The sequence below is a fragment of the Brienomyrus brachyistius genome, chromosome 8 (assembly GCF_023856365.1).
Source record: "Brienomyrus brachyistius isolate T26 chromosome 8, BBRACH_0.4, whole genome shotgun sequence".
Classification (NCBI taxonomy): Eukaryota; Metazoa; Chordata; class Actinopteri; order Osteoglossiformes; family Mormyridae; genus Brienomyrus; species Brienomyrus brachyistius.
The window spans coordinates 15,180,467-15,188,193 of record NC_064540.1 but is presented as its reverse complement, the minus strand read 5'-3'; positions in this window follow the sequence as shown (position 1 = coordinate 15,188,193).

The following is a 7,727-nucleotide window of genomic DNA, read 5'->3' as shown; positions in this document are numbered from 1 at the left end:
CAGCTATGCAGTTATTCATTTTTTGGTTTTTGATTAAACTTTCCACAAGTGTCTTGCCCCCCCCCCAATGGAGGACAGTGATATGCTAGGCTTGTGGAATTAGCTTTTAGCTGAGCTTTACTGTGATTTCTTGCCAAGTAAACAGTGGTCCATGTTTTGGGTGCCTCTTCTGCGAAACCTTCTCCTGATGCTTGTCTAATCAGTGAAAACCAACGGCATGGAGTCCCATTTCCCCAGTTCATCTTAAACTAGTTAAATAACTAAATCAGTCCCTCTGCTTGATATTAAGATATTAAGTTGCAATCACATAACACTTTGTTGGACATGATACTTAGAAAAGGACATGACACTAAATCGTCTAACCATCTTCCAGTCGACCCTTCGGTGAGGGTCATGGGGCACCACCTGGAACCTGCGCCAGGGGACATGGGCACATGGACGCACTGGGCAGGACGCCCGTCCAGCATGCTCTGGACGCTCTCACTCATAATGGCTGATTGAGGCAGCAATTCAGCTGCATGACTTTAGAGTGAAGAATGTAATCTTCGAGAGGAATATCAGACACAGAGCAGTGCTGGTATTCAAGCCCCTAGCACTGGGTGTCTGAAGCATCAGCTCCACCTGATCCTGATGTCGAGTTATTCTGTAATCTGCAGCGAAACCACAATGTCCAAAACATTCGGTGGCTGTACGAGAGTGTGATGCTGCGTTCTGCAGCAGAAATCACAGAGAGAGGCTGCAATTCCACCTCTCACTGTGACGTATAATGTGCATCACAGAGAGAGGCCACAATTCCATCTCTCACGGTGACGTAAAATGTGTATCACATGGGGAAACTGCAATTCCACTTCTCGCAGCCATATATAATGTGTATCACAGAGAAACTGCAATTCCACTTCTCGCAGCCATATATCATGTGTATCACAGAGAGAAACTGCAATTCCACCTCTCGCAGCCATATATAATGTGTATCACAGAGAGAAACTGCAATTCCACTTCTCGCAGCCATATATCATGTGTATCACAGAGAGAAACTGCAATTCCACTTCTCTCAGCCATATATCATGTGTATCACAGACAGAAACTGCAATTCCACTTCTCGCAGCCATATATCATGTGTATCACAGAGAGAAACTGCAATTCCACTTCTCTCAGCCATATATCATGTGTATCACAGACAGAAACTGCAATTCCACTTCTCGCAGCCATGTATCATGTGTATCACAGACAGAAACTGCAATTCCACTTCTCGCAGCCATATATCATGTGTATCACAGACAGAAACTGCAATTCCACTTCTCGCAGCCATATATAATATGTATCACAGAGAGAAACTGCAATTCCACCTCTCACAGCCATATATAATGTGTAACACAGAGAGAGGCTGCAATTCCACCTCTCACTGCGACATAAAATGTATATCATAGAGATCACATGATCGGTCCAACTAACCTATACTCAATAGAAATGGTTTTGGAGGAGTTTGACCAGAGAGTGATGGAAAAGCAGCCAATGAGAGCTCAGCATACATGTGGGACCTCCTTCAGGACAGCTGGAAAAGCATCTCAGGGGGGCCACCTCATGGAACTGGTGTAGAGGAGACAGGGGGTCAGACAGTCCCCGGGTGTAATTGGGGTTAAGGGCCTCACTCAAGGGCCCAATGGTGGGATCATGCTGCCGACCACAGAATTAGAACCAGCAACCTTCTGAGTCCCAACCCACAGAGCACCTCCCCCTTTAATATATATATATATATATTTTCATTCTGGACATTTTTGGTCAGTGCATAATTTCATATATGTTATTGTAAGCCATCTGGCCACATAGAACTCTGTGACACGGGACTTCTCTGGGCCTGAGGTGCCCCTCACCCAGGGGGAAACCGCCAACTCGGCTCCAAGGAGGCGGAGCAATGGCCATCCAATCAGCAACCCCACTTTGACCCCTACATATTTTATGGTTTTGACGTCTTTGTAATTATTCTAAAATGTAAAATGTAAACTTTTGACTGGTCCTGTATATCATAGCTAAAGGTGGCCTGCATGCCCATATGTGACAGCAGGTCTTCATTTCTGAAGTTGGTCACATTTCAGCCTATTAATTATTTTCCAATTGCCTAAACAAATATGCTACATTAAGCAGCTAATTTTGTTGCTGATAAAGGAGCAGATGGACGGTGCTCCTGAGTGTACTGATGTATGTCCACCTAAAGCAGCCATGATGTAATCAGCCCCTCTCAGCTTCGCTCTGCCTATTTCCAGTCCGCTGCATGTCCCAATGGCTCTAAGCCTAAGGTCCATAACCACGCTAACAGTAGCTATACATTTCTGGTTGTGTCTCCTCTGTCAGCTGGGTCATATTCAGAGTGCTGTGTGATGTCAAGCAGAGCTGCATCTGTTATGATGTTGTGTATATTCAATGGGCATTAAGGATGACGCAAGGTCAAACAGGCGGACTGTGATCCCTAAGCGAAACTGTCCCTGCTCCGAGCTTCCATGTTCCATGTTCCTCTGCTGTATGTGTGTGTGTTTTGTCCTTCCATCCATGGATCTGTGCCCTGGTCATGCGATTTAGCTGTTCATCCAAATACTTCATTACACGTTTTTTTTTTTCCCCCAAAGGTCTGTGAATCTTATCAGATAGATATTTTTGGTCGAATTCAGATGGTAAGAAAATTCCCCGGTCGAGGGCAGAACACTAATGGAAAAATCTCGCTAATTAAGACACATGAATAATTCTACTGATTGGGTGCTAATTAGCATTCTGGCAACATATCGGCGAGACAGAGGTGTCGTGATTTTCTCTTTCTGCCGAACTCCAGACTCGGAAATAAAAGGGCGAGAGGACACTTATCCAGCAGCAGGCACGCCACCCGTACACGCCACCCGTACACGCCACACGTGTCATTTCCTGCCATCCCAGCTAGCATTGGTTCATTGGGCCGATGTCGGCTGTTGGTCGTTATGTCGATGGTCAAAAGCGGACATCGACACAACGTCTGGCCAACATAATGGTGTACATAATGAAAATAAGATTTTTGGATATTATTGTTTGTTAGATACACTAACTGCCTTTTAATAGGCTAATTTCCTTTCTTTCTGAATCGATGAAATACACTTGATGTCGTCCAAATTTTTCGTCGGCGTAACGTCTGGCAGATGTCTCATAGACCTTTACTCTATGTCCAAGATCAAATTTATACAGATTTCTTTTCAGATCAAGATGAACTGTACAACCTATACCTCCACAGAAAAAGTTTAAAGGATTCCATAACAATCCCTTTTCTTCGTTGGCTTCATGTCCTGACAACGTCGGGTATTGACTAACTCATGGTCAGTCCCGGACGTTGTCCAGACGTGCAGCCAACGTCCAGAATGTACAGTATACCACAACCATGACAGCTTCCCAGCTAACATTTAACGTTGGCCCAATGTTGGTAGAACATCGGACATAACGTCGGCCCAACGTCATTAGCAGACGTTGGCCGGACGTGCATCTGCACAACGGGTTTACGTCAACTCAACGTCTGCAGCGAACGTCAAATGCACGTTGTTCCAACGTGCAGTAAACCAAGTAGTGATAAGCAAATGTGTGCAATTCCCTGTGGCCAACGTAAAACCAATGTCCCACGGACATTATGGGGACCATGTGCCAATCTACTTTCAATGTCTGGGTTATGTCAACTCAACGTCTGCAGCTAACGTAAAATGCACGTTGTGCCAACACTCAGTAAACTAAATATAATGAAGAAGAAAATGATCAAAATTCTCTAAAAAGGGAACAAAAAGACACACATACTCAAATTTTCCAAATTAAATTTATTATATTGTCTTAAAATAAATTTTACAAGGGATATGAAATATTAAAATCCCCATAAAATCTAACTTTTTACATGTACAAAGTTCCGAGGTACCAAGTAAAACTGACATCAAGAAACACACAGCATCTTGAACATCAGGCATTACCCAGGATGACACCAACCACCCAAATACATGTAATATAGAATGTTTGAGGTCACAACTTGTTGCCTATAATTTATTTCAGGATGTGCAGATGCATGTCCGGCCAACGTCTGCTAATGACGTTGGGCCGACGTTATGTCCGATGTTCTACCAACGTTGGGCCAACGTTAAATGTTAGCTGGGATGTCACCCCTTGGTCCTAGAACCATTGTTTCATGTTGTGAGACTCTCACGATGGGACATTTCTGTCCAGGTTGAAAAAAATCACCCTGTGTTTGTTCAAATGCTAAATTAATACCGGACATGTTTACATGTCCAATCCGATAGTCCACCATGATAGGAGACTGTTGTCCAATGAAATTCAAATTGCACGATATCAGTCTACATTGTCACAAAATAATGATCATCTTAATTGGCGATACTGTTTCTAATAAAAATCACCTCTTGTACCTGTATTACCTATTACAAATTTTTACACAGCCTCCGTGTGCTGATCACTTTCACAAAATCTACTCCACTATAAATATGAGTGACTAAGAAGTGAACTGAGGATAAGGCGTCAGGCGCTGAGTGTAAACGAACAGCCTGATCCTAGCTCTGATTCGCCTTTTGAATTGTCTTTTGTTAGGTGTGGATGTTGTACCTTGGTTGTTTCTGGAAGTGCTTTTTGGGAATGTTTCTATGGTGGGACGGGGTGCATTTCAGGGTTAATTTGAGGCTCGTTTTGTTTAAGCTCGCTGTGGCTGACATAGATTTCTACCCGAGTGTTAAGTGACACAGTTACCAGGAAGAGTCCCACGTGACCTGCGGTACTCCTGCATCAACATGCGTTGATAGTCTGGCTTTTGCTGTTATTGGACTATTGGTTCCTGTACATGTGTGTTGTTACTGAATGCTGTTGTTAGACCTGGGTGTTGTCGTTCTGGTCATTGTGGTGTTTCTGTAATGCGGTGGCCATGTTGCACTGTGTATTCTGTAATTCTGTTGGTTATCCCTGGGGTTCTGCTTTTCACCATTGGCTGTCATGGCAGCATTTGCATATTGTAGCTGACGTGGCAACAGTCACAGTGGCTGATCTGCCCTAGTGACATTTCAGGCGCCTAATTATAATTGTGATTCTGTTCTAATTAGCCCTGTACGGGCTTGTACAACTGCGGGCTGGCAGACTAACCCCCCGTGCGTGTGGGGTCTGTCTCATCATGTGGTGGGAGAGCACAGTGTTCGACACCAGAAACATTAATCATCCCGTTCCAGACAGCTAGTCCAGCCTGGGCAGTGTGGCACGCCTCCGCACCAGCCCTCAAGGGGGCGCCGCACAGGGCTCGATGGTTATCTTTTGTCTAGACCCTGTTGGTACAGGTTGTGTTACTGCCTCTGTGTGACTGAGACTGCCTTCTCAGATGAGCTCCCTCCATCCCCAGCCTGTCCTCGCTTCCTTGCACCTTGAAATGAATGTGCTGATGCTTGGACTTCATCTTTGGAAGGAGGGAGACTTTACCTACATGTACGGGCTGATCCCGGGTGGCAGGAAGTGGAAGCGGTTTGTGCCGTCACTCTGCGCCGTCCCAGGCCTGGCGTCTGGGCTCTGCTTAGCCTGTTAACGCTCTGCCACCGGGTTCCTATCGCTGAGCAAGCATATGTCAGTCAATCCGCCACCAAGACCCTGCGTCATCGGGGTGTTGTGGGTAATTACCGGCCAAACTGTGAGAGAAGGCGGCGAATGTTCCTTAATTAAGAAATTAAAGGTTTCGCAGTACGGGTTCCAATTGGCACTTTGCGGTGCCAGTCTCGGCCATCTGTCGGAGGCAGCTTCCGCTGGCAGGCTGCCTCGTGAGGCACCACGCAGCCATGCAATTACCGTCCATGAACTGGGGAATTGTGGGTAAACAGGAACCCGTTTCTGGTCAATATGCCTTGGCGATTCACCTTCTCTCTGCTCAGTCTCGAAAACTTACTGGAAGGTGTCGGTGCTGGGAGGGAAATTGAAGTGGTTCCTTGCTTCCTGTTATTGACTGACGTGGCGCGTTAGCATCGGCGTTAATGGTGACGGGTGACACTTAATATCTAGCCTGTGTAGTTTGAAAACTAGAATGGAAAAGGACAAAAAGCACTTTTCATTCTCTAGATGTAGATGTGGGCTCTTCAAAGGGCCTTTTCCCACACATCTACACACCAATGAGGTGTACGTGGCACACTAGCACAGCATTAGCTGTTGCCGCTCTTCCTGAACACGCCTCCACACAATTGCGTAATGGAGCAGAACAGAAAAGCCGGCTGGCATAAAGCTAGCTCCCCCCACCTCTGTTCGCCTGCTTGGCTGTGCCTGTCTGCGATGGACAGGAGCCTCCGTCCTCTTCCTATCTATGTTATCATTCCGTATGACCTGCCTGTCAGCTGTCCGTTGGCCCGGGACTGAGAGCCTGCCATTCGTCCAGGCTTGGGGTGATGGGGGGGGCAGGGGGACATTCATCCTTGCTTTCATTATGATATGTCTGGCCATCAAGGCAGATAGTTCTCTGGGGTCATGGTAATATATGTTACCCCAGGGCCCAGCACGAGACGCGGTGGAATATGGAGGGCCATGTAACGGAATATTCCATTTGTGTCCGATGGGCGAGGCTCTGGGAGCGGTACCAGGGCGACAGGGGTGGGTCTGACAGGGAGTCCCAGCCGTGAGCCTGATTTAATGACATGCTGTTTGGGGTCCGTGGCGGAACATCGCCACAGTGCCTGTTGCCAGGTGCTATGTAAAAGACAAATGTTTGGCCAGTCACTCTGGAGTGTTTAGGGAAATATAAATGAACTCATATGGCAGCATAAGAATATTTCAGCACAGGGACTGACTGGGCTTGGGCTCGATGACACTTCACTGGGCTTTGTGTGCTTATGGCGAGATCCAGAGGGCCCACAACGAGGCTGCCCAGACCCAGGAGCCGGTCGGATCCAGGAGCCGGTCGGATCCCTCCGCGATTCACATCTTGCCTGTATTTTGGATGTTTTTCCTCTTCAGTAGAGCTGTTCCTCAAGCCGACGTCCGCCTCTTTGATAGCATAGCCTCTCATCTGTAAGTCTGGCCATATCCTCTGGCAGCCATGAAAGCCGGGCTCAGGGAGGGGGCCTAAATATTATATTACAGACAGCAGTTGGGAAAAACCGTTCAGCGCAGACGGAGGCCTTAAAAGGAGCCTGCGAGGGGCTTTAGCTTGTGCCCGGTCTCCACCTGGCAGCCTCGCAGAGAGCAGTCTCCATCCGCAGGCCCAAAGTCACATGCGACCTCCTGAGGGGGGTGAAGGATCTGTGGGTTAAGGTGGTGATGAATCCAGCAGCAAAGCAGTGGGCATTTTTCTGAAGGCTGTAGGCTGAAATGAGTAGAGTGGAGCTTATTGGACTGAATGTCGGTAAACAGGTAGTGGCCGTCCTTCGCTAAAGTGCCGTGGGGTGTGCCTTACTCTCTCCACAGCGTCGCCTGCCAGCCTCAATGTCTCCTGTAGGCTGGGAATAGTCTCTGTCACCCCCCCCCCACACACACACACACACACACACACACACTCTCTCTCTGTCTCGTTCCATTCCTTGGCTCGGAGTGGAGACTGGAAGCCTTGGCTAAGCTGGATGTTTGTCTGCCTGGATGGACTGCAGAGGAGGGAGTGAAATTTACTCTCAGCATCCAAACCCCCTCCCCCCCCCCCCCGCCCTCCCCGTACTTACGCTGATGACAGCATATGTTCTGTCCCGTGGCTGAGCGGCCGCCTGATGGCCCGTGGT